Here is a 26,793-nt window from a genome sequence, read left to right on the forward strand (position 1 = left end):
AAAGAACTCGATAAATTTGAGACATCATCAAATCACATGAAATGTAAGGTCCACAGAGTTTTCTTGGAAAAAAAAGAGTTAACAATGAGAAAAACACTTTTTTTCGTGTCGGGCACAGTGACGTCTTCTTCCGAAGTTGTGGAATATTTTGTGTCTTGGAGTTTATCGTTTGGTACCAAGTCTTTCACACTAACAGCTGCTCACAGTGATTATAACGTCACTCCGCCGTCAGATTCAATATATGTCACAGATTCACCCTGCCCTCTGGTGGTCATGTCCCGAAGTGGTGACGTAAATTCTCTCCCCACAATTCAGTTCGCACGAATCATGGTCAATGAAAATAAAAAAATACACTCCTTCCCCTCCCCCAAAAAACGTTCCCTGGTTTACTCTGCACTTTTTATTTCAAATGCAGCTGCCAACGATTTCGGAGTATTGTCTTCACGCATTGCAAGTGAAACTATATTCCACACTTTGATCAGCCTCATTGAAACAAGCAAAAGAACTCAATAGTTATCCTACAATTTTGGTCTGTGATTTGAAGCGGCGTGTCACCTCAGCACGATGTGATGTGAACATTTATTTCCATTCTGTGCACTGTACTAACATGAAGAGCAACATTTGTAACTCAATATATTGTGGCCCTCAAGAGTGATCTTTCTGAAAACAACCCCTGTTTCACGGGCGTGCACTGAGACGTGCATGCACGCACACACACACACACACACACACACACACCCCTTCACCCACCTCTCTGTGATGGGGTCGGCCGAAAACCACGCAAGCTTCTCTGAACTCTCCTTGTATTGGAAGAATCTTCGTACTCATTTTCCTGATGCTCCAGAAAGTGAATCCATTTGCTGCTGCCGCACTTGGAATATTGCATTCAGCTCTGTTCACTGTAGTATAAGATGGATGCTGATGCTTTGGAAAGCGTTCAGAGAAGCTTTACTAGAATGTTGACCGGTCTTGCGAGGAAATGCTGAGGGACCTGAGGCCATTTTCGTTCGAGAGAGGAAGGTTGAGAAATGACTTCACTGAGGCAAAGAAAATACACAGTGGGTTAGGTAGGCTGGACATTGAGAGCCTTTTTCCTCAGATGCCGATTGCTACCACGATGGAACATGTCTTTAAACCGAGGAGTGATAGATATAGGACAGATATCAGTGGTAGCTTCTTTACTCAGAGAGTAGAAGGGGCGTAGAACTCACTGCCCGCAACAGTAGTAGACTCGCCAACTTTAAGAGCACTTAAATAGTCATTGAATGGGCATAGGGACAAGAACAGAACATTGTAGTTTAGATCGGCGCAACATCGAGGGCCGAAGGGCCTGTACTGCGCTGCAATGTTCTATGTTCTAAATGTGGAGAGAAGCGGAGCGACAGATAGCGTGCAAAATGACTTCCTACACTTCCAGTTTGTGCTTTTGTGTATGAATTGTTGTTGATGGGTGTCTGTGTATGTCTTTCTATTTGCATTTCTGTCTGCGCATCGAGTTATGTGCATTGCTGTCTGTGTATATGTGTACATTTACGTGCCTCCCAACGTGCATTTCTGCTTTCATGTCCATGCCCGTGCGTCTGTTTCATGTGCGTGTGTCTGTGTGTTTCTCTTTGTTGCTCTCTGTGTTTGTGTGTGTGTGTGTGTGTGTGTGTGTGTGTGTGAGTGTGCGTGTGTTTGTGTGTTTATGTATGTGCGCACATGCATGTGAATGCATGTGCCCACCTCCGTGAGCAATGGAAATTACTTTTGGCTTCATGTTGAAAGAATTAATTGTGAAAGATCTCTGCTTGTTTCGGTATTTCTGGTTAATATCACATAGTTCTACCACCTGCTGTTTAATCGAAGGGGTAGGCATTTTAGAAAGCAACGCATTATTTTAAGAGGGCTCAGCTTGTGAATTTTTCAAGGGCAACTTTATGATTTTAATGACGTGCTAGCACGAGGGATTATAGTTTAAACGTATCCACTTTTAAACAGCTATCCAATGATCCGATATCAATGGTTTTGATGAGAAAATACAAGGCATGAGCAGTACGTTTGCAGACGACAATAAAATCGGAGGCATTGCGGATACCAGGAAGGTTATCATAAATTGCAGCCGGACTTGATCAGCGAGGGAACTGGGCCAGAAATGCCAAATGGAATTTAATATGAAAAGTGTGAGGTCTTCCTTACACTTTGGAAAGTCAATTCAAAACAAGGGCTTTACGATGGATGGTAGGGCCTTAAGGAATGTCATGCAACAGACGGACTTTGGTGTCCAGGTGCACGGTTCACTGTAAGTATAGTCACAGACAGGACAGTGGAAAAGGTATTTGTCACACTAGGTTCATCAGTCAGGGAACTGAGTATAGAAATTGGGAAGTTAAGTTGCAATTGTGCAGGACGTTGGTGAGGCTGCACTTGGAGTATTGTGTTCAGTTTGGGCACCTTAGTGTCTGAAGGATTTATTCAAATGGAAAAAGTGCAGAAGAAATTTACAAACTTGTTCCCTCGACTGAATGGTCTGATTTAGAAGGAAAGATTAAACAAACTAGGACTTCTATCTTTCGAGTGCTGGAGACTGAGCGGGGTGGGGGAGGGGTGGGGGGCATGAATCATATCGAGGTGTATGCAATCATGACTGGCATGGACAATGTGAATGCACTCAGTCCTTTTTCCAGGGTTGGGGAATCAAGAATTAGAGGACACCAGGTTAAGTGGAATGAATAAAAGGGAACCTAAAGGGCAACTGTTTTTAACAGAGACGGTAGTATTCAGGTGGAATGAACTGCGAGTGGAAATGGTTGAGGCGGTTATGTTATCAACATTTAAAAGGGACTTCGACAAGTACATGGATAGGAAAGGATTATAAGGATATGGGCCAATTGCAGGGAAGTGTTGTTAGCGTTGATGGACGGCATGGATCATTTGAGGCAGAGTGCCTGTCTATGTGCTGTAGGGCTCTATGACTCTATCCGATTAAATCAGAGACGAGGGAAAACTTATCTGTCAGAGCATTGTGAAACCTGGGAATGCCCTCCCTCAAAAGGCAGTGGTCTTTAATTGAGAGATGTCTCCAACTGACTTTGAGTGCCTTCACCGTCACTGAGGGATGGGCACTTTCAAAATACTTTTCATACAGCAGGATGATTCACTTCAGGCGCTGGAGCATCGTTCGAAACCTGACATTTTGAAGCATGGTCAGTGTATTTTTGAAAACGGAAATCTAACTTAACTGTCAGAGATAATGATGCAAATGCAGAGCTATAACGAAATCTCCCATGACACAAGGAATTGAAATATTTGCATTTACAAATGCAGCTGGATGATTGGAATTCCCGAATAGCTGCAAGACCTGCAGTTCCTGGAGGTATCCCAAAAGTACAAGAATTTATCAATGTTCACAAAATTCCAGATTTACTTTTCCTTTAGTCTCAAACTAGCAGAGAGCCTGGTCCTGGTTTCTGTGCTGAACATAAATTAGTATTCTTGACAAATGAATATATTTCAGATGAGGATTAACAGTTGTGAACAGACGTTATATAATTTAATCGGTTGCAACTCTTACTGCCATCTACCACCTTGTATTCCTTGAATGCAGAGAAACCAAGCATAGAAAACATTTGTGTTACAGGAGACAGAGAAAACCGGGCTGACATTTCAATGTCTCCTGTTCGCTGTGTTGACTCTTCAGGTTGGAAGGCTTGCTGCTTCTTAATCTGTCTTCTCCAGGCATATTCTATTGCTGGAAGTGGCGCACAATGATTCACACCGATAAATTCTGTCATTCCCACACTGTCTAATTGTGTGAACAGATGCTGATGTGCATTTGAACAATGCAGTTCTTACTGCCATTCCTTGGATATCATCCCCAACGATTTTTACAGTCTGACTGTGCAGTGGCGTGTAGCTGCCAGCAGAGAGTGGCATTGTATCACTGGCAGCACAGCGAGCCAGGGAGAGAGGCTTTGACCAAACCAAACTGTCTGGTAGAACGTGGCGGTGACCTGCCTCCTTGAATGTCTGCAATTCTTGCTGAGTTGGGGCACCCACATTGTTATTAGCAAGAGAGTTCCAGGGCCTTGACCAAGTGATCATGAAAGAATGTGATGTAGATCGAAGACACGGCCGAGTATGGCCTGAGAGAGAAGTGTTCCCATGCATCTAATGTCTTTGACTTTCTAGGTGGTAGAAGACATGAGAATGCTCTGTTGCAGGACACTTGGCGAATTACTGCAATGCATATTGCGGCAACACTTCTGCAACTGTGCATTAGTGATAAGGCAGTGAGTATTGGAGCTGATGGCCTAGGTGTCAATCCAGTATGTTTTGTGTTTTTCTGCATTTCATCTACGTAAGCAACTTCTACAGTCTACATTTATGATTCCTCTGAGACTCCATGCACCTTCTCTTTTCCCCTTTAATTGGTCTTTTGGTCATCCTTTGTCGAATTCTAAATTGCTTGCAATCCTTGGGCTTCTAAATGTTTCTTGCAGCCTTGCAAACCATACAACATAAGTATCTTAGCTCCTTCGTTAGCCATGGTTGATTTATTTTTCCAGCTACATGTTTTTGTTTTCGAGGAACAAATAATAATTACAGACCATACAATACCTCTTCAAAAACTATACTTCCAAATCATTTTGTGTATTTTGCAATCCATCATAACCAATTTGCCACTCCAATTTTCATACTTTCTATTGTTCAGGTTTCAAAATTTATTTCCAGAATGAATTATGTCAATTTGAATCTTGATTGAAAAGTGCACAATATTATTTTCTCTATGCAACAGGACTTCTGAAGAGCGAGGTTACTGTGGCCAGGAGCATCACTTGAAATAATGAACTTATGATGGACACTAATACACTTAACATGGAGTGAGAAGAGATGAACAATGATTAGAACATGCTGGGAAATAGAACTCAGCCTTGGCTAAAGTGACTGTGCTCATCCATTTTAAGCAGAATCCAGACAGGCGACAGCTGCCCAGCGACGGTTTGCAAATAAACTTGACAGCTGCTGACTCTGCAATACACACCTAAAATTGGACTTGAATTGAACAATGGAATGACGCCCTTGGGTCAATTGGGAGTATTTAATCATGCGCTAGACAGTAAGGTACCTAGCACCCCTATTTGGAGGAGGTTATGTTCACCCAGCACCTACCCCATTGGACGCCTAACAGCCACGCTGCCAGCAACGTGTCAACACCTCGTTGGTTCTGATCGTTCAGGGTAATCGAACCTGATCAATTCGTTGGCAGATATTCACAGCAAAATCCCACTCAGGAAGATAACTCGAGAATAACCAACGATAGACAAGGCACCTGTAAGACCATCAGAAGTAAAGTAAAATGTCACCACATTGAGCCTGGCCAGTGTCGAGTGTGATAGTGCATGAATATACAAAGGTAAATTAAAGTATAAGGGAGGTCGTTGTGTTTTTTTTTGTTAGTTCATAGTTCTCATATTAAGTGTGTCCAATAAATGAATATTACTGTCTATAAGAGTCAACTCATAGTTTTTTTTTGTTGAATATAAGAGTTTAAGCACACTTGTGCCAGGTACAACATTATTAATTGCCCCCCTCTTTAAACAATGATAGACCTAAAACAAGCTGATTTTAATTGGTCCTTCAAAGTTTTGCTTCAGAAATGTTCACAACGAACTCCAGAAATTTATCCCATATGGCATTCGTCAATGGATTTCCAGCTCGGCTGGCTAATTAAATTCCTTGACACAGTTTTCACATTTTCATGGTTCGCCCTTGACAACGTCGTCTTTGTGTCTGTTCAGGTGGTGATCGATTGAATCCCTGACCACACATAGGTTGAGCATCATATCTCCCTGCTGAAAATGGTTGTCAAACGTCTTCATGAGTTAAGATTCCTTTCTCTGGAAGGCTGTGATCATATTCATAATAAGAAACATGACTGCGGATGCTGGCGATCTGAAACACACAGACGGTTGTGTTTGTGACTTGATGCTGATTGAAAGTAAGATGGCAGGTTTAAGTTTCCATTTTGAAAATGGGCACTTGATAATTCTCCAACATTTGAACCTGTTTGTGTTACCGTCCTGATTTATGGACAAAAGCACATTTGAAAGAAATTAGGTAAAATCTGTCGTAAAATTGAAGGTTGAAGTGGAAGTGAAATGGATCTGTTCGTTAACAACGGTAATAGTTTTATTACTAGATAAGGAAGGACCTATATTGTGTCCAAGAATTTCCACTTGTAGTGATATGTTCATCCCACTCACTGGCCTTTGAGATATGCCTCATTCCTCCTAATGAATTAAACTGAGCTGGGATGCATTATCTGAAATGATGATTTAAAAACTTAAATGGGAACTTTCGAAAGGAAATGGGAGTATGTTTGAAAAGGAAAGATTTGGAGAAACTTCACAAATGTGAGAGGAGATAACTTATTAGTATTATCGTTAGATTATTATTGCAAAGAGTCAGATACTATTCAGGGAATCGGGAATTGACTCCCAACGATGTAGATGGTGAAATTCGAATTGAATAAAATTAACCATCTCGAATTAAGGATCTAATAATGGCCATGACAACATTGTAAGTTGATTGATTTTATTCACTAATGTACTTCCAGGAAAACCTCTGTCTTCATCTGGTCCAGCAAGACACTGTATTCGTAGATAATATCGAATCCCTGCAGTGTGAAAACAGGCCATTTGTCCCAACAAGTCCACACCACCCATCCATATTCAACATCGCCCCTGACACATCCTTGAGCACTATTGATAATTTTAGCGTGTCCAATTCTCTTAAACTGCACATACATAGATAGTGGGAGGAAACTGGAGTACCCGGAAGAAACTCACAAACATGGGGGAATGTGTAAACTCTACACACTCTGTCACCCGAGGCTAGAATTGAAGGCTGGTCCCTGGTGCTACGAGGCAGCAGTGCTAACCACTAAGGCACCGTGCTATCCAAGTGTATCAATGTCTTTGATGCGCCAACAAAGGAAAGAAACGGCACGATCCACATGGCATCGACTGATGCATTAGAAAAAAAGCAGAAAGAGTAAAGTTGGCACTGCAAAGTTGTCCTCATAAATTTCTGGATACGTAGTGCCAAAGGTGGAGAGCTGTCTTACAGACGAGTCAAGCAACAGCTTGATAAACTCATTTCTGTGGAATCTCTAATGCACATCCGAGCAACAAAACGATCACCCTCCCTGGGTATGTCCCATCCCACCTACCGGACAGATTGAGCAGAGGTAGCCACTCCACTGTATGCAGTCGGGAGGGAGTTACCCTCATGATCCTTTGCATTGTTTCCATAAATGATGAAGTCCCATGACAGAGGGTTAATCATGCCCAAGTAAATCTCCTGCTGATTAACACGTACTATTCTCCGTGGAGTAATGAAACAGTCGTCCTCCATATTTCCTCTGTATGTGTGCGTGTGTCACTGTTTTTCTGGCTGCGTCAAATTGTTTTTTAAGTGGCGAATGACGTCATCCTGTTGTAAATCATCACTATCGTTTGAAGATGCCCTCTGTAAGTAACTTAATCAATTTTTCCAAGTAAATGATCCAGATCTGGTGCCAAACTACCTTTGAAAACTGATTATAATCTGAAATCTGGTTGTTGGGTGACTGATGAAGCCCCACTACTACCACAACTCAGTTTCAGTAATTGTAATTTCCTCGCTGAACTGCACACAGTGACAATTAACTATGGACCTTGACTGTACACATTGATTGAGACCTGAGTAATGAATTAATTTTGAATTATTTCACATTTCATCTTACCTACAAAGACTTACCTCTCGGAAGATTGGCCAATCGATCGCTCTCAGAAAATATGGCGTAATGGGGGAAGGAGACGTAATGACTGAAAGTATGGGAAATAACAAAAGGGTGAGCAAGACAGCCAGGGAAGAGATTGAAGAGAGTCAGCTGTGTTCGGTTCTGCATTTACTGTAATTGGTCCACTGTTGACGTCAGACCTGAGAAACCAGCCAATTGGATTAAGGGAACATATATCTCACTTATCCAGAAAGTGAAGGTTGTTTCTGATCGGGGCTCAGTCCCTCATGTAAGGGCAGAAGGTCAAAATATTTCAGCAGTGCTTTGTTTACTGTCGAACCGGAAACATGTGGTTTTTATGTGCTTCACTGATATTAATGTCAGTGGTGTCAGGTATGTCTGTCTTAAAATTGTCAAGATGAGCTTCGTCGGTTCGACCTTCAACTTACTGACAACTTCATTGTGTTTGTTGCAGATTCAAGTGTCCAAGATTCAGTTTCCCAGAATCCACTTGAAAAAACGGTTCAGGAAGGAGACACTGTAATATTCAACTGCAACAAGACACCACAGTTCACTGCGTCAGTGCTCTTTTGGTACATCCAGTATCCCGGGAGAGCTCCCGGATATTTACTGAGAAGATTCAACAAGGAAGAAGGACATACTTTCCAGCTTTCTCTGACAGGTTCTCCTCTACTCTGGACAAAGAAAAGAAAACATTCCCTTTAAATATCGCTGCTGCTCTTGCCTCTGACTCTGCCGTCTCTCACTGTGCGCTGAGTCACACGCTGATAAAGAGTTGCAGTCAGTCCATACAAACACTCGCCACACACACTCATTACGTTCCATTCCCCACCTACGTCCTAAGCCCCATTTCTGATATGTCGCTGGATTGTCAACTGGTAAGATATTGAAAACGAAACTAAAACGGTCAGTCCTCCCAAAGTTCCTCTTTTAGCAGTTCGTGCACTTTTCTACATTTGAAAAAAAACGCTTCTCTGACTTTGCCAGTTGATGATAATGAATAAACAGCTCTCGTTAAGTGGCACCGAAGCCACATAGTAATTGAAGCAGGAGAGGGCCATTTGACCCGTCGAACACAATCCACCAAGTTCTACCATTGCCTGAGCTCCTCCAATCTGTATTATCCCTATAACCCTTATTTTCCCGAACATGCAAAAACTCAATCAAATATGTCTTTGAATAAATTTATTGAAGCTGCCACCATTGCTTCCTTTGGCAGGGAATTCCAATATTCTCTGGGAAAAGCAGAGAATATCCTAAATCCACTCCCCCTATTCTTGAGGCAATGTCGTCTAGTCCTCGTCTCAACCACCAGCGGAAAAACTTGCCTCCATCTATCTTATGCATCCCTTTCATAATGTCATGTTTCCACCAGATCGCGTCACATTCTTCGAAATTCTAGCGAGTACAGTCTCAGGCAGTTCAACGTCTCCTCATAGGGTTACCCTACTCATACCTGCAATCAATCTGGCGAAACGCTTCTTCACTGCCTCCAAAGCCAGAAAATTCTCCCACAATTAAGGATACAAGAACTGCGCACAATCCTTCGGGTCTGGCCTCACCAACACCTTGTGCAATTTCAGCAGAACCTTCCTCCTCTAAGATTCAATCAGCATTAAATATTAACCATTAGTGAATAGGACTGACTTTGTTAATAAGGAGAATTGAAGTTAGTGCTTCCCTCAGCTTTATTCAGTGATCAGCAAGTAGTTGTTACCCTGTAATGGAGTATAATTTGGGCCGATATTGATAGATTGGTGGATCAAAAGGACAGATGTGATTTGGGTAGTGTGCCAGAATTTGGAAAGGATATGGATCAAACACAATATTATTCACTAGTGGAGCAGTTTGGACGGGGCAAACGGCCACCCGTACTTCCCAGTGGAGTTCATGTGGTCAACACTTTGACGTCATGGACTGGAGAACAAAGTGGCTGTTCGCCGATTGGGTGCTATATGATGACACTGACAGAACTGAACCATTCGGCAGCGAGACCGGATATGACACACATTGACTGCCAACTCAAAAGAATCAGCTTCAATATTCTTTGTTCTAACTCTGCATCTACTCTGCAAACATGTTAACTCTTCCTATTTGCTCATTTCTCACTGCTGCAATGCTTTTAACAGGTAAGTTTCTAAGTTGTAAAATATTCTCTGCTCGGTAAAATGTCAATCACAATTTTTGATTTGTCTGTGTTTCCCTCGATTGCTGTAAATACTTTGACTTGCTAACATTCACAGTGATCGTCATTTTAATGTCACTTTCTTTCTATATTTGCACAGGTGTTAATTGTGCCGACTCGATCTCACAGAAGCCGGTTACAGTGATACAATTTGAAAGAGATTCAGTGACTATTCATTTCAGCTATTCGAGCACAGATAACACTTATACGTTACAACTGTTACGTCAGGACCCAGGGAAATCTCCAACATTCCTAATCTACGTTCCCAACTATGGCAGTATCAGGAGAGGAGAGGGCGTGTCGGATCGATTTTATGCATCTTTGGACAAGTCGAAAAATGAGGGGAATTTCACTATCAATGAGCTGCAGCTGACTGACAGCGCAGTATATTACTGCGGACTGAGAGACACAGTGACAGGAACCAGGCTGAGCCTCGGACAAAAACACTGTCCCAATGGCTACTTGAGTCGAGAGCAAAATTTACTTCCTATCTTTCTTCCAGAATGAGCCAAGTTCAATTAAAATAAAATAACTAACGTCTGGTTTTTTGTCACCCATCAGCTATTCCGGGATCCTGCAGCTCATTAATTCCGTGCAATCGATTATTGTGGTACTAATGCTTGTTCATTAGTTTCCTGTCTTGAGAACAAAGTCATGGCGCGAGCTAATATTGTTGATGCTTGTCCTAATATATGAAAATGTCTTTAACATTGAGACATCTGTAATCAGGTTAATAGAACTGTTTAGACTTTCTCTGGGCAGGCTTCAGTGCCCACTGTAAATTGATATTAGATATCACAACAATTGTTTCATTGAATGAAAAAGTTCTGGAACGATTACACTGGAATATATTTCATTCGAAGTTGGGGTTTAACCTGAAAGAGCAAAATACAACCATTTCAGAAGCGGACAGTTTAGAGTGGTGAGAGGAACAATAAAACTAAGATTGTCAATGTCACGCTTTCAGTTTGCACCTACATCCTGAATTTGTGAGATCAGGTTATACAGAATCAATTTTCACCAATGCATCTCAGTAGCCTGGAGAATTTTGATGTCAACGCAAGGTTCTCTCAACCACTGTGAAAAAAGCTGAGAACACATCACTCCAACGAAACGTTCTGAAGAGCAGTGATATCAAACTCAAAACGCTAACACTGTTTCTCACTTGACAGATACTGCCAGATGTGTTGAAACTCTGTGAATATTTCTGATTTTATTGCATATTTCTCAACGACTACATCTGTGGACTATTCCTACGCAGTGGTAGCATTGAATGGACCCCAATTTGCCTTCAACAGGGAGACCTCAGACGGTGGCCTTGCCCCACTGTGTGTTGGCAGTAGCTGCCCCAAGCATTAATGCGAATCTCAGCCTGCATTCCAGATCATTGAAATATCTCAACCTGCAAACCTCGATTGGGGTCAACTCCTTGTCCTGTTTTGTTGGTCCTCAAGATGAAGTTGGCGTCTGGAAAGTTGTGCGTCCTCGGGAACGGACCATAGAATTCATGGAACTGCTGAGGACGAAATCATCAAAAATCATTGCATTTTCCTCCAGATTTACTTGGCATAGGCACATTCCAGATATGATGTGGGACAGCCTCAAAACCTCGGCAGCCAATCCAAGGCCAGTGTGTGGTGACGCCGGCGGACCACGCATGCATGGTAGTTCCCTTCTCACCAGCTGCCAAGTGATATCTTCAAATAGGGATTGTATCTAGAATGCTGTTTCAATTCTGAGGAAGGGGCACCTTGCACAAAACGTAAACTTTAATTTCTCTTCACAGCTGCCACCAGACCCGTTGAGCTTTCCCAGCAACCCCCGTTTTTGTGTCAGCGCCTGCCCATTAGTTTAATGACCCACAAAGGAAACCTCACTGAAGCCACTGATAAGTGTTCAGAATATTAGATGAGCAAAGTCCTACAGGAGTTAAATATCCAAGAATAAACTAAATTGATTGAAACGTCCAAACGTTTGAATTACAGTACCACCTGTACATTTCTCTCAAAGTAAGTCACCATCTCACTCTGAACAGTACATATCCTTTCATGGCCGCATAGTCAAAATTCTTGAACTCCCTTGCGAACAGCACTGTTAGTGTCCTCCCATCTCAAGGAGTTCAGTGGTCCAAGAGGCAGATCACCTTCACCTTCTGCAATGCAATTTTTGGTCACAATAGTATTCCTGTTCTTTGAAATGTCGGGGCAGACGGGGTGGGGGGGGGAGTGGATGTGGGACCGAAGGAGATCGTGAGGAAAGATTTCAATCCGAGACTGGTACAGTTGAGAACAAAGGCGAGTCAACCAGTCAGGGTAGGCAGGGACAAAGCAGAGAACAAGGTAGGACTGATAAATAAAATTGCATTTATTCAATGAAAGAGGCCTAACAGGGAGGCAGATGAACTCAGGGCATCGTTAGGAACATGGGACTGAGATACCATAGAAACTACAGAAACGTGGTTCAAGAATGGACAGGACTGGGAGCTTAATGTTCCAGGATACAAATACTACAGGAAGGGCAAAAAGGGAGGCAAGAGAGGAGGAGGAGTGGCGTTTTTGATAAGGGATAGCATTACAGCTGTACTAAGGGAGCATATTCCCGATAGTACATCCAGGCAAGATATTTGGGTGGAACTGAGAAATAAGAAAAGGATCATAACCTTATTGGGATTGGATAACAGACCCTCTAATAGTCTGAGGGAAATTGAGAAACAGATTTGTAAACAGATCTCAGTTATTTGTAACGATATTAGGGTGGTTATGGCAGGGGATTTTAACTTACCAAACGTAGACTGTGACTGCCATAGAGTTAAGGGGTTAGATGGAGAGGAATTTGTTAAGTCTGTACAAGTAAATGTTCTGATTCAGTATGTGATTCTGATTGAGTACTCTTTGACTACTCGAGAAAGTGCAAAACATGACCTACTCTTGGGAAATAAGGCAGGGCAGGAAACTGAGGTGTCAGTGGGGGAGCACTTTGGGGCCAGCGACCATAATTGTATTAGTCTTAAAATAGTGATGGAAAAGGATAGACCAGATCTAAAAATTGCAGTTCTAAATTGGAGGGAGACCAATTTTGACGGTATCAAGCAATCACTTTCAAAAGCTGATTAGGCACAGATGTTCGCAGGTAAAGAGACAGCTGAAAAATGGGCAGCCTTCAGAAATGAGATAACGAGAGTCCAGAGAGAGTACATTCCTGTTAGGGTGAAAGGAAAGGCTGCTAGGTACAGGGAATGCTGGATGACTAAAGAAATCGAGGGTTTGGCTAAGAAAAAGAAGGAAGCATATGGCAGGGAGAGGTAAGCTAGATCGAGTGAATCCTTAGAAGAGTGTAAAGGCAGTAGGAGTATACTTAAGAAGGAAAAATGGAGGGCAAAAAGGGGACATGAGACATCTTTGGCAAATAGAATTAAGGGGAATCCAGAGGGTTGGACAAATATATTAAGGAAAAATTGCAACTCGGGAGAGAATAGGGCCCCTCAAAGATCAGCAAGGTGGCCTCTGTGTGGAGCCACAGGAGATGGGGCAGATCTAAACGAATATTTTTCAATCAGTGTTTACTGTGGAAAAGGACATGGCACGGTGGCACAGTGGTTAGCACTGCTGCCTCACAGCGCCAGAGACCCGGGTTCAAATCCCGCCTCAGGCGACTCTCTGTGTGGAGTTTGCTCATTCTCCCCGTGTCTGCGTGGGTTTCCTCCGGGTGCTCCGATTTCCTCCCACACTCCAAAGATGTGCCGGTCAGGTGAATTGGTCATGCTAAATTCCCCGTAGTGTTAGGTAAGAGGTAGATGTAGGGGTATGGGTGGGTTACGCTTCGGCGGGGCGGTGTGGACCTTTGGGCCGAAGGGCCTGTTTGCACACTGGAAGTAATCTAATATAGAATGTAGGGATACAGATAGTGACATCTTGAAAAATGTCGATATTGCAGAGAAGGAAGTGCTGGATGTCTTGAAACGCATAAAGGCGGATAAATCTCCAAGACCTGATCAGGTGTACCCAACAGTCCTGTGGGAAGGTAGGGAATTAATTGCTGGGTCCCCCGCTGAGATGTTTGTATTATCAATAGTCACAGGTGAGGTGCTGGAAGTCTGGAGATTGGCTAACATGGTGCCACTGTTTAAGAAAGGGTGCAAGGGAACTATAGGCTAGTGAGCCTGAAGTCAGTGGTGGGCAAGTTGTTGGAGGGAATCCTGAGGTTGACTGGTGAGTAAGGGTAGAACACATGGAATACAGGGAGAACTCGCTATTTGGATGCAAAACTGGCTCAGAGGTTTAAGACAGAAAGTGGTGGTTGAGGGTTATTTTTGAGACGGGAGGCCTGTGACCAGTAGAGTGCCAGAAGGATTGGTGCTGGGTCCACTGTTTTTTCTTTCTCTTTGATGTAAATGATTTGGATGCGAGCATAAGAGATATAGTAAGTAAATTTGCTGATGGCACCAAAATTGGAGGTGAGGGGGATAGCGAAGAAGGTAACCTCAGATTACAACGGGATCTTGATCAGATGGGCCAATGGGCTGAGAAATGACAGATGGCGTTCAATTTAGATAAGCATGAGTTACTGCATTTTGGGAAAGGAAATCTTAGCAGGACTTATACACTTAATGGTAAGTTCCTAGGGAGTGTTGCTGAACAAAGAGACCTTTGAGTGCAGGTTCATAGCTCCTAGAAAGTGGAGTCGCAGGTAGATAGGATAGTGAAGAAAACGTTTGGTATGCTTTCGTTTACCGATCAGAGCATTGAGTTCAGGAGTTGGGGGTCATGTGGCGGCTGTACAGGACATTGGTTAGGCCACTGTTGGAATATTGCGTGCAATTCTGGTCTCCCTTCTATCGGAAGGACGTTGTGTAACTTGAAAGATTTGCAAGGATGTTTCGAAGGTTGGAGGATTTGATCTATAGAAGGAGGATGAATAGGCTAAGTCTGTTTTCCCTGGAGCGTCAGAGGCTGAGGGGTGACCATATAGATGTTTATAAAATCATGTGGGGCATGGATAGAATAAATGCACGAAGTCTTTTCGCTGAGGTCGGGATGTCCAGAACTAGAGGGCATAGGTATATGTTGAGAGTGGAAAAAATATATAAAAGAGACGTAAGGGGCAATCCTTTTCACGCAGAGGGTGGTACGTGTATGGAATGAGCTGCCAGAAGAAGTGGTGGAGGCTGGTAGAACTTCAACATTTATAAGGCATCTGGATAGGTATATGAATAGGAAGGGTTCGAAGTGATATGGCCTTGTGCTGGCTGGTGAACTAGATTGGGTTGGGATACCTGGTTGGCATGGACAAGTTGGTCCGAAGGGTCTGTTTCTGTGCTGTACAACTCTATAACTGGTTGCTGCATTTTCCACATCGCTCAATGCTGTCAACGTGGAAAACCTTTTGACATTTCAAAAGGCATGAAATCATGTATTCACTTTTCTTTCCCAAAACTTACAGGTTTAGTTTAGTTGAATAATGTGCCTGTAACGAATAAAGGTTTGTACTCAAATGAGAAATATCAGATACCACCGTGAATTCGGGAACCCATTCAGATCCACTCCTGATCTGAACGTTTGCCTGACACACTGTCATGATCAGTGACTCTCTGACAAGTTTTTGTACAGGGTCAGACCAGTCCTGAGACTCTGTGGGGCTCAGTGCGCAGTAATACACTGCAGAGTCTGCCAGTTCTGTTATCACCACCTTCAACTTGATGGTGCGGTTCACATGATCGAGCTCCGAGGATAACCGGTCTCCGTGAAACTTCTCTGCTTCCCCGTCAAATTTGTTTCTCCGTAGCAGAAGCTCCATGGGACCACTGGAATGTTGACGGTACCAGAACAGGTAAACATTGTTGCTTGTTTTAGTATAATTACAGAACAACTGGACACTGTCCCCCACATTCACTGCGATCAGAGCCGGTGTCTGCGAGACAGAATCACCTCGAGAAAGTCCTGTAAAATTGATTGAACAATTTAGTTGGCTGGTTCATTGATGGACTTATGCACACGTGAACCTCAGCGCACTGAAAAGCTTTGTTTACGAGCGGTATCGGCAGATCATAGCAAAGAAGGATATGCAGATCATAGGATAGGAAAATCAAACTTAGACAGAGGCATATAGGTTATGTTGCAAAGGTCAACATTAGCAAAATCAGCACTTGAAGTTAGAGACTCCAGGAGAATCCAGAAATTACAGAAACCACTTCATTATTCATATGCACAAACAGTGCTGGTGTTGGAAAAGTTTGGCTCCACATGATTATTTTCATTTGGAGAGAATATATCACTGCATCTGTGTTGATGGCACTGCTCGGATAAATGCAATTGCCGGTGCGGATCTGAAACAGAGAGATCCTCAAGTTACCTGATAGAACAGCTGCAGCTGTGAGGAACAGTGCCCCAGTCGACATTATCGCAGAGAGACCACAGTGAATGTGAGCAGAACTGTTTGAAGCTAAAAGACCTTTCTTCGAGAATCGGTAACCCTTCGGGATCTCTGCCCATTGGTTCATTATTGACAAAGACATCAGGCGACAACCAATGAGCTTTAAACGCGTTTGTTCTTCGACTCAACCAATGAGCTTCAAGATCCTTGACCTCATTTCAGATGGCCGCAAGACAAAGGAACACGATGCATTTATTCACCAGAAAATGGGGTTTTACAAAGACTTTAAGCCAATATTGAAATTTGGCAGTTTTATTTGGCCAAAGGCGAAGTCAAAGAAGGAACATAGTTCATTTTTACCGATTTGGAGATGCCGTTGAAGGACTGGGGTGTACAAAGTTAAAAATCTCACTGCAAAAAGTTATAGTCCAAAAGGTTTATTTGGAAGCACTGACTGTTGGAGCTCTGCTTCTTCATCAGGTGGTTGTGGAGTATAAGATCGGAAGATACTAGAATTTATTACCGAAGTCTATAGTGTGATTTAATTGAAATTATCTGCTGGAAAAAAAAAGATTTGGATTGTTTGGTAAGTTTGATTTTAGAATGAACATTTAGTTTCAGTTCTTTCAAGTGTAAATCGGAGAATTATTTTTAAAATTGTATTCTCAAGTGAACTTTACCAATGGTGTCATGCCGGCATTTTCTGGAACCAACATTTTCATTCTAAAAGATGAGAGAATTAACAAGCAATCCAGATCTTTTTTCAGCACATAATCTCAGTTCCATCACACTGGAAATGTTTGCTATATATTCTGTGTTTTATGAACTTATACTCCACAAGCACCGAATGAGGGACAGCCCTCAGGAAACCAGTGCTTCCAAATGAACCTTGTGGTCGATATTTTGGAGTTGTGTGACTTTGAACCGTGTTGTTCGAGTGTCAGAACTGGAGTTACCTAGTTAAGAGAACTGCTCTCTGACGTTTTGAGAACTTCCTTTAGCCCAGCTGAGAGTCAATGTGTTTGAGGTTTTTGCACATAATGACGATGTCAATTTTAAAAAGTCTACATTTCAATGACTTAAATGATCGAGTGGAATATTGATTTTGCTGCATTTTCGGATAAGATTCATATCTATCGACATTTCCTGAATTTTACATTGCGCCATAGCAAATGCATCCACGGTATCTATATCAGATACATTGTAGCACCCAATTAAATCGGCTCAATGCCACATCTTAAGGGAGCATTAGTGATGCATGCCAGAATTGCCTGTGCAATCCAAATACAATATTTTTTTGAAGGAAGACATGATGATATACATTATCTGAAGATCTGAATGGGAATGGCGAGATATCAGAGGTTCACATTTATGCATATTCTTCACAGAAGAGAGTATACTTTGCAAACACACAAAACTAAATGACACGGCAAGTGATTAGGATGGCGCAAAGAGTCTGCAAGAAGGATATAAAGAGTTTAAATGAGTGGGGCTACAGCTTCCTCTGCAGGGATATCTAGAAACGTTGTTTGACAAGGAAATGAACAACCCAGTTGATGGGATGATATCGAATGATCAGCTTTGTGGAATCATTTTTGAGACGACTGGGATTGTGTAATTGTTAATGAAATGTGAATGATGTTAAAAGTATGGCCGCTTCACTTCCTTTCACGATTGATTTTTGAGTTAAAATGATTTAATACTTAACATCTATGCATCACACGTTATTTTTCTATTTATCTTTCAATAGTTTATCACCATTCTATCTTCTACATGTATTGTTACGTTATTTCTGCTCTTTCTGTCATCTTTCCTTTCACTGATGTTAGCATATATGTCTATGCTTGCCTTGTCTCTGCCCAGATTTCCAATTCTCTTCATTTCTTGCACCGTTTACATCTTGCTCAGCGACATTACCTCTTTATTTTTGTGATCGCATTCCCCTTAACATCGAATTATAGACATTGAAATAAAAATGTTGATACTCAGCACTACGGCCCTCCCTTTCGGTATAGGTTTTTGTTCAGACTCTCCCTCAGTTTATAACACTGTGCCCCCATGGGCACAGAGATAGATGGCAGTGTCATTAAGTCTGGCGTCTCTCACACTTAGGGCACTGTGTTTGTTGTCTTTACTGATTGAAGCAGAGATCCTCTCATGTTGATCAGCCTCTCTTTTGGCCATCACCAGATACTGGGGTGGCTGGTTCGGGAACTGTCTGTACCAATGCACTGTGCCAGATGCTGTTGCTATGGAGCACTCCATGGAAGCGTTTTCTGTCTCGTTAACAACTGTCCACTGAGCAGGTTGCGTTACTTCATCTTTTGCAGTTTCTACCCTGTAGATCAGGGAGGAAAGCATGAAAAGAACTCGATAAATTTGAGACATCATCAAATCACATGAAATGTAAGGTCCACAGAGTTTTCTTGGAAAAAAAAGAGTTAACAATGAGAAAAACACTTTTTTTCGTGTCGGGCACAGTGACGTCTTCTTCCGAAGTTGTGGAATATTTTGTGTCTTGGAGTTTATCGTTTGGTACCAAGTCTTTCACACTAACAGCTGCTCACAGTGTTTATAACGTCACTCCGCCGTCATATTCAATATATGTCACAGATTCACCCTGCCCTCTGGTGGTCATGTCCCGAAGTTGTGACGTAAATTTTCTCCCCACAATTCAGTTCGCACGAATCATGGTCAATGAAAATAAAAAAATACACTCCTTCCCCTCCCCCAAAAAACGTTCCCTGGTTTACTCTGCTCTTTTTATTTCAAATGCAGCTGCCAACGATTTCGGAGTATTGTCTTCACGCATTGCAAGTGAAACTATATTCCACACTTTGATCAGCCCCATTGAAACAAGCAAAAGAACTCAATATTTATCCTACAATTTTGGCCTGTGATTTGAAGCGGCGTGTCACCTCAGCACGATGTGATGTGAACATTTATTTCCATTCTGTGCACTGTACTAACATGAAGAGCAACATTTGTAACTCAATATATTGTGGCCATCAAGAGGGATCTTTCTGAAAACAACCGGTGTTTCACGGGCATGCACTTAGACGTGCATGCACGCACACACACACACACACACACACACACACACAAACGCACACCTTCACCCACCTCTCTGTGATGGGGTCGGCCGAAAACCACGCAAGCTTCTTTGAACTCTCCTTGTATTGGAAGAATCTACGTACTCATTATCCTGATGCTTCAGAAAGTGAATCCATATGCTGCTGCCGCACTTGGAATATTGCATACAGCTCTGTTCACTGTATTATAAGAAGGATGCGGATGCTTTGGAAAGTTTTCAGAGAAGCTTTAATAGAATGTTGACCGGAATGGAGGGATGGTCTTGCGAGGAAATGCTCAAGGTCCTGCGGCCGTTTTCGTTCGAGAGAGGAAGGTTGAGAAATGACTTCACTGAAGCAAAGAAAATACACAGTGGGTTAGGTAGGCTGGACATTGAGAGGCTTTTTCCTCAGATGCCGATTGCTACCATGATGGAACATGTCTTTAAACCGAGGAGTGATAGATATAGGACAGATATCAGAGGTAGTTTCTTTACTCAGAGAGTAGAAGGGGCGTGGAACTCACTGCCCGCAAGAGTAGTAGACTCGCCAACCTTAGGAGCACTTAAATAGTCAGTGAATGGGCATAGGGACAAGAACAGAACAGTGTCGTTTAGATCGGCGCAACATCGAGGGCCGAAGGGCCTGTACTGCGCTGCAATGTTCTATGTTCTAAATGTGGAGAGAAGCGGAGTGACAGCGTGCAAAATGACTTGCTACACTTCCGGTTTGTTCTTCAGAGTATGCATTGTTGTCGGTGGGTGTCTGTGTATGTCTTTCTATTTGCATTTCTGTCTGCGCATCTAGTTATGTGCATTGCTGTCTGTGTATATGTGTACATTTACGTGCCTACCAACGTGTATTTCTGTTTTCATGTACATGCCCGTGCGTCTGTTTCATGTGCGTGTGTCTGTGTGTTTATCTTTGTTGCTCTGTGTGTGTGTGTGTGTGTGTGCGTGTGTTTGTGTGTTTATGTATGTGTGCACATGCAAGTGAATGCATGTGTCCACCTCCGTGAGCAATGGAAATTACTTTTGACTTCATGTTGAAAGAATTAAGTGTCAAAGATCTCTGCTTGTTTCGGTATTTCTGGTTAATATCACATAGTTCTACCACCTGCTGTTTAATCGAAGGGGTAGGCATTTTAGAAAGCAACACATTATTTTAAGAGGGCTCAGCTTGTGATTTTTTCAAGGGCTACTTTATGATTTTAATGACGTGCTAGCACGAGGGATTATAGTTTAAACGTATTCACTTTTAAACAGCTATCCAATGATCCGATATCAATGGTTTTGATGAGAAAATACAAGGCATGAGCAGTAGGTTTACAGACGACAATAAAATCGGAGGCATTGCGGACACAAGGAAGGTTATCATAAATTGCAGCCGGACTTGATCAGCTAGGGAACTGGGCCAGAAATGCCAAATGGAATTTAATATGACACGTGTGAGGTCTTTCTTACACTCAGGAAAGTCAATTCAAAACAAGGGTTTCACAATGGATGGTCGGGCCTTAAGGAATGTAATGCAACAGACCGACTTTTGTGTCCAGGTGCACGGTTCACTTTAAGAATAGTCACAGACAGGACAGTGGAAAAGGTATTTGTCACACTCGGTTCATCAGTCAGGGAACTGAGTATAGAAATTCGGAAGTTAAGTTGCAATTGTGCAGGACGTTGGTGAGGCTGCACTTGGAGTATTGTGTTTAGTTTGGGCACCTTAGTGTATGAAGGATTTATTCAAATGGAAAAAGTGCAGAAGAAATTTACAAACTTGTTCCCTCGACTGAATGGACTGATTTAGAAGGAAAGATTCAACAACCTAGGACTTCTATCTTTAGAGTGCTGGAGACTGAGCGGTGTGGGGGAGGTGTGGGGGCATGAATCTTATACAATCATGACTGGCATGGACAATGTGAATGCACTCAGTCATTTTTCCAGGGTTGGGTTATCAAGAATTAGAGGACACCAGATTAAGTGGAAAGAATAAAAGGGAACCTAAAGGGCAACTGTTTTTAACAGAGACGGTAGTACTCAGGTGGAATGAACTGCGAGTGGAAATGGTTGAGGCGGTTATATTACCAACATTTAAAAGGGACTTCGACGAGTTCATGGATAGGAATGGATTAGAAGGATATGGGCCAAGTGCAGGGAAGTGTTGTTAGCGTTGATGGACGGCATGGATCATTTGAGGCCGAGTGTCTGACTATGTGCTGTAGGGCTCTATGACTCTATCCGTTTAAATCAGAGACGAGGGAATACTTATCTGTCAGAGCATTGTGAAACCTGGGAATGCCCTCCCTCTAAAGGCAGTGGTCTTTAATTGAGAGATGTCTCCAACTGATTTTGAGTGTCTTCAACGTCACTGAGGGATGGGCACTTTCAAAATACTTTTCATACAACAGGATGATTCGCTTCAGGCGCTGGAGCATCGTTCGAAACCGGACATTTTGAAGCATGGTCAGTGTATTTTTGAAAACGGAAATCTAACTTAACTGTCAGAGATAATGATGCAAATGCAGAGCTACAGCGAAATCTCCCATGAGAGAAGAAATTGAAATATTTACATTTACAAATGCAGCTGGATGATTGAAATTCCCGATTAGCTGCTAGACCTGTAGTTCCTGGAGGTATCCCAAAAGTACAAGTATTTATCAATGTTCACAAAATTCCAGATTTACTTTTCCTTTAGTCTCAATCTAGCAAGTGTTAAAATCGGAGGTATTGTGGACACGAGGAAGGTTAGCAGGAATTGCAGCCGGACTTGATCAGCGAGGGAACTGGGCCAGAAATGCCAAATGGAATTTAGTATGACAAGTGTGAGGTGTTCCTTACACTCAGGAAAGTCAATTCAAAACAAGAAACCAGAGCCTGGCCCTGGTTTCTGTACTGAACATAAATTAGTATTCTTGACAAATGAATATATTTCAGATGAGGATTAACAATTGTGAACAGATGTTATGTAATTTAATCGGTTGCAACTCTTACTACCATCTACCACCTTGTATTCCTTGAATGCAGAGAAACTAAGCATACAAAACATTTGTGTAACAGGTGACAGAGAAAACTGGGCTGGCATTTCAATATCTCCTGTTCGCTGTGTTGACTCTTCAGGTTGGATGATTTGCTGCTTCTTAATCTGTCTTCTCCCAGCATATTCGATTGCTGGAAGTGGCGCACAATGATTCACACCGATAAATTCTGTCAATCCAACACTGACTAATTGTGTGAACAGATGCTGATGTGCATTTGAACAATGCAGTTCGTTGCTGCCAATCCTCGGATATCACCCCCAACGATTTTTACACTCTGACTGTGCAGTGGCGTGTAGCTGCCAGCAGAGGGTGGCATTGTATCACTGGCGGCACAGCGAGCCAGGGAGAGAGGCTTTGACCAAAACGAACCGTCTGGCAGAACGTGGCGGTGACCTGCCTCCTTGAATGTCTGCAATTCTTGCTGAGTTGGGGCACCCACATTGTTGTTAGCAAGAGAATTATAGGGCCTTGACCAAGTGATCATGAAAGAATGTGATGTAGATCCAAGACACGGCTGATTATGGCCTGAGAGAGAAGTGTTCCCATGCATCTAATGTCCTTGACTTTCTCGGTGATAGATGACATGAGAATGCTCTGTTGCAGGACACTTGGCGAATTACTGCAATGCATATTGCGGCAGCACTTCTGCAACTGTGCATTAGTGATAAGGCAGTGAGTATTGGAGCTGATGGCCTCGGTGTCAATCCAGTATGTTTTGTGTTTTTCTGCATTTCATCTATGTAAGCAACTTCTACAGTCGACATTTATGATTCCTCTGAAACTCCATGCACCTTCTCTTTTCCCCTTTAATTGGTCTTTTGGTCATCCTTTGTCGAATTCTAAATTGCTTGCAATCCTTTGGCTTCTAAATGTTTCTTGCAGCCATGCAAGCCATACAACATAAGTATCTTAGGTCCTTCATTAGCCATGGTTGATTTATTTTTCCAGCTACATGTTTTTGTTTTCGAGGAACAAATAATAATTACAGACCATACAATACCTCTCCAAAAACAGTACTTCCAAGTCATTTTGTGTATTTTGGCAATCCATCATAACCAATTTGCCACTCCAATTTTAATACTTTCTATTGTTCAAGTTTCAGAATTTATTTCCAGAATGAATTACGTAAATTTGAATCTTGATTGGAAAGTGCACAATATTATTTTCTCTATGCAAAAGGACTTCTGAAGAGCGAGGTTACTATGGCCAGAAGCATCACTTGAAATAATGAACTTATGATGGACACTAATACACTTAACATGGAGTGAGAAAAGATGAACGATGATTAGAACATGCAGGGAAATAGAACTCAGCCTTGGCTAAAGTGACTGTGCTCATCCATATATTGCAGAATCCAGACAGGCTGCAGCTGCCCAGCGACGGTTTGCAAATAACCTTGACAGCTGCTGACTCTGCAATACACACCTAAAATTGGACTTGAATAGAACAATGGAATGACGCCCTTGGGACAATTGGGAGTATTGAATCATGCGCTAGACAGTAAGGTGCCTAGCACTCCTATTTAGAGGAGGTTATGTTCACCCAGCACCTACCCTAGTGGACGCCTAAAAGCCACCCTGCCAGCAACGTGTCAACACCTCGTTGGTTCTGATCGTTCAGGGTAATCGAACCTGATCAATTCGTTGTCAGATATTCACAGCAAAATCGTACTCAGGAAGATAACTCGATAATAACCAACGATAGACAAGTCACCTGTCAGACCATCAGAAGTAAAGTAAAACGTCACCATATGGAGCCTGGCCAGTGTCGAGTGTGTTGGTGCACGAATATACAAAGTTAAATTAAAGTATAAGACTGGTCGTTGTGTTTTTTTGTTAGTTCATAGTTCTCATATTAGGTGTGTCCAATAAATGAATATTACTGTCTATAAGAGTCAACTCATATTTTTTTTGTTGAATATAAGAGTTTAAACACACTTGTGCCAGGTACAACATTATTAATTGCCCTCTCTCTTTAAACAATGATAGACCTAAAACAAGCTGATTTTAATTGGTCCTTCAACGTTTTGCTTCAGAAAAGTTCACAACGAACTCCAGAAATTTATCCCCCATGTCATTCGTCAATGGATTTTCAGCTAGTCTGGCTAATTAAATTCCTTGACACAGTATTCACATTTTCATGGTTCGCCCTTGACAACGTCGTCTTTGTGTCTGTTCAGGTGGTAATCGATTGAATCCATGACCACACAAAGGTTGAGCATCATATCTCCCTGCTGAAAATAGTTGTCAAACTTCTTGATGAGTTATAATTCCTTTCTCTGGAAGGCTGTGATCATATTCATAATAAGAAACATGACTGCGGATGCTGGCCATCTGAAACACACAGACGGTTGTGTCTGGGACTTGATGCTGATTCAAAGTAAAATGGCAGGTTAAAGTTTCCAATTTGAAAATGGGCACTTGATAATTCTCCAACATTTGAACCTGTTTGTGTTACCGTCCTGATTTATGGGCAAAAGCACATTTGAAAGAAATTAGGTAAAATCTGTCGTAAAATTGAAGGTTGAAGTGGAAGTGAAATGGATCTGTTCGTTAACAATGGTAATAGTTTGCTTACTAGATAAGGAAGGAACTACATTGTGTCCAAGAATTTCCACTTGTAGTGATATGTTCATCCCACACACTGGCCTTTGAGATATGCCTCATTCTTGCTCATGAATTAAACTGAGGTGGAGTGCATTACCTGAAATGATGATTTAAAAACTTAAATGGTAACTTTCGAAAGGAAATGGGAGTATGTTTGAAAAGGAAAGCTTTGGAGAAACTTCACAAGTGTGAGAGGAGATAACTTATTAGTATTATCGTTAGATTATTATTGCTAAGATTCAGATAATTTTCAGGGAATCGGGATTCGAATCCCAACGAAGTAGATGGTGAAATTCGAATTGAATAAAATTAAACATCTCGAATTAAGGATCTAATAATGGCCATGATAACTTTGTAAGTTGATTGATTTTATTCACTAATGTACTTCCAGGAAAACCGCTGCCTTCATCTGGTCCAGCAAGATACTGTATTCGTAGATATTATCGAATCCCTGCAGTGTGAAAACAGGCCATTTGTCCCGACAAGTCCACACCACCCATCCATATTCAACATCGCCCCTAACATATCCTTGAGCACTGTGGATAATTTAGCGTGTCCAATTCACCTAACCTGCACATACATAGATAGTCGGAGTAAACTGTAGTACCCGGTAAAAACTCACATAAACGTGGGGGAATGTGTAAACTCTACACACTCTGTCACCAGGGGCTAGAATTGAAGGCTGGTCCCTGGTGCTACGAGGCAGCAGTGCAAACCACTAACACACCGTGCTATCCAAGTGTATCAATGTGTTTGATGCGTCAACAAAGGAAAGCAACGGCACGATCCACATGGCATCGACTGATGCATTAGAAAAAAAAGCAGAAAGAGTAAAGTTGGCACTGCAAAGTTGTCCTCAAGAATTTCTGGGTAAGTAGTGCCAAAGTTGGAGAGCTGTCTTACAGACTAGTCAAGCAACCGCTTGATAAACTCATTTCTATGGAATCTCTAATGCACATCCGAGCAACAAAACGATCGCCCTCCCTGGGTATGTCCCATCCCAACTACCGGACAGATTGAGCAGATGTAGCCACTCCACTGTATGCAGTCGTGAGGGAGTTGCCCTCATGATCCTTGGCATTGTTTCCATCCATGATGAAGTCCCTTGACAGAAGGTTAATCATGCCCAAGTAAATCTGCTGCTGATTAACACGTACTGTTCTCCGTGGAGTAATGAAACAGTCGTCCTCCATATTTCCTCTGTGTGTGCGCGTGTGTCACTGTTTTTGTGGCTGTGTCAAATTGTTTTTTAAGTGGCGAATGACGTCATTCTGTTGCAAATCATCACTATGGTTTGAAGCTGCCCTCTGTAAGTAACTTAATCAATTTTTCCAAGTAAATGATCCAGATCTGGTGCCAAACTACCTTTGAAAACTGATTATAATCTGAAATCTGGTTGTTGGGTGACTGATGAAGCCCCACTACTACCACAACTCAGTTTCAGTAATTGTAATTTCCTCGCTGAACTACACACAGTGACAATTAACTATGGACCTTGACTGTACACATTGATTGAGACCTGAGTAATGAATTAATTTTGAATTATTTCACATTTCATCTTACCTACAAAGACTTACCTCTCGGAAGATTGGCCAATCGATCGCTGCAGAAAATATGGGGTAGTGGGGGAAGGAGACATAATGACTAAAAGTATGGGAAATAGCAAAAGTTTAAACAAGACAGCCAGGGAAGAGATTGGAGAGAGTCAGCTGTATTCGGTTCTGCATTTACTGTAATTGTTC

The sequence above is a fragment of the Chiloscyllium punctatum genome, chromosome 36 (assembly GCF_047496795.1).
Source record: "Chiloscyllium punctatum isolate Juve2018m chromosome 36, sChiPun1.3, whole genome shotgun sequence".
Lineage (NCBI taxonomy): Eukaryota > Metazoa > Chordata > Chondrichthyes > Orectolobiformes > Hemiscylliidae > Chiloscyllium > Chiloscyllium punctatum.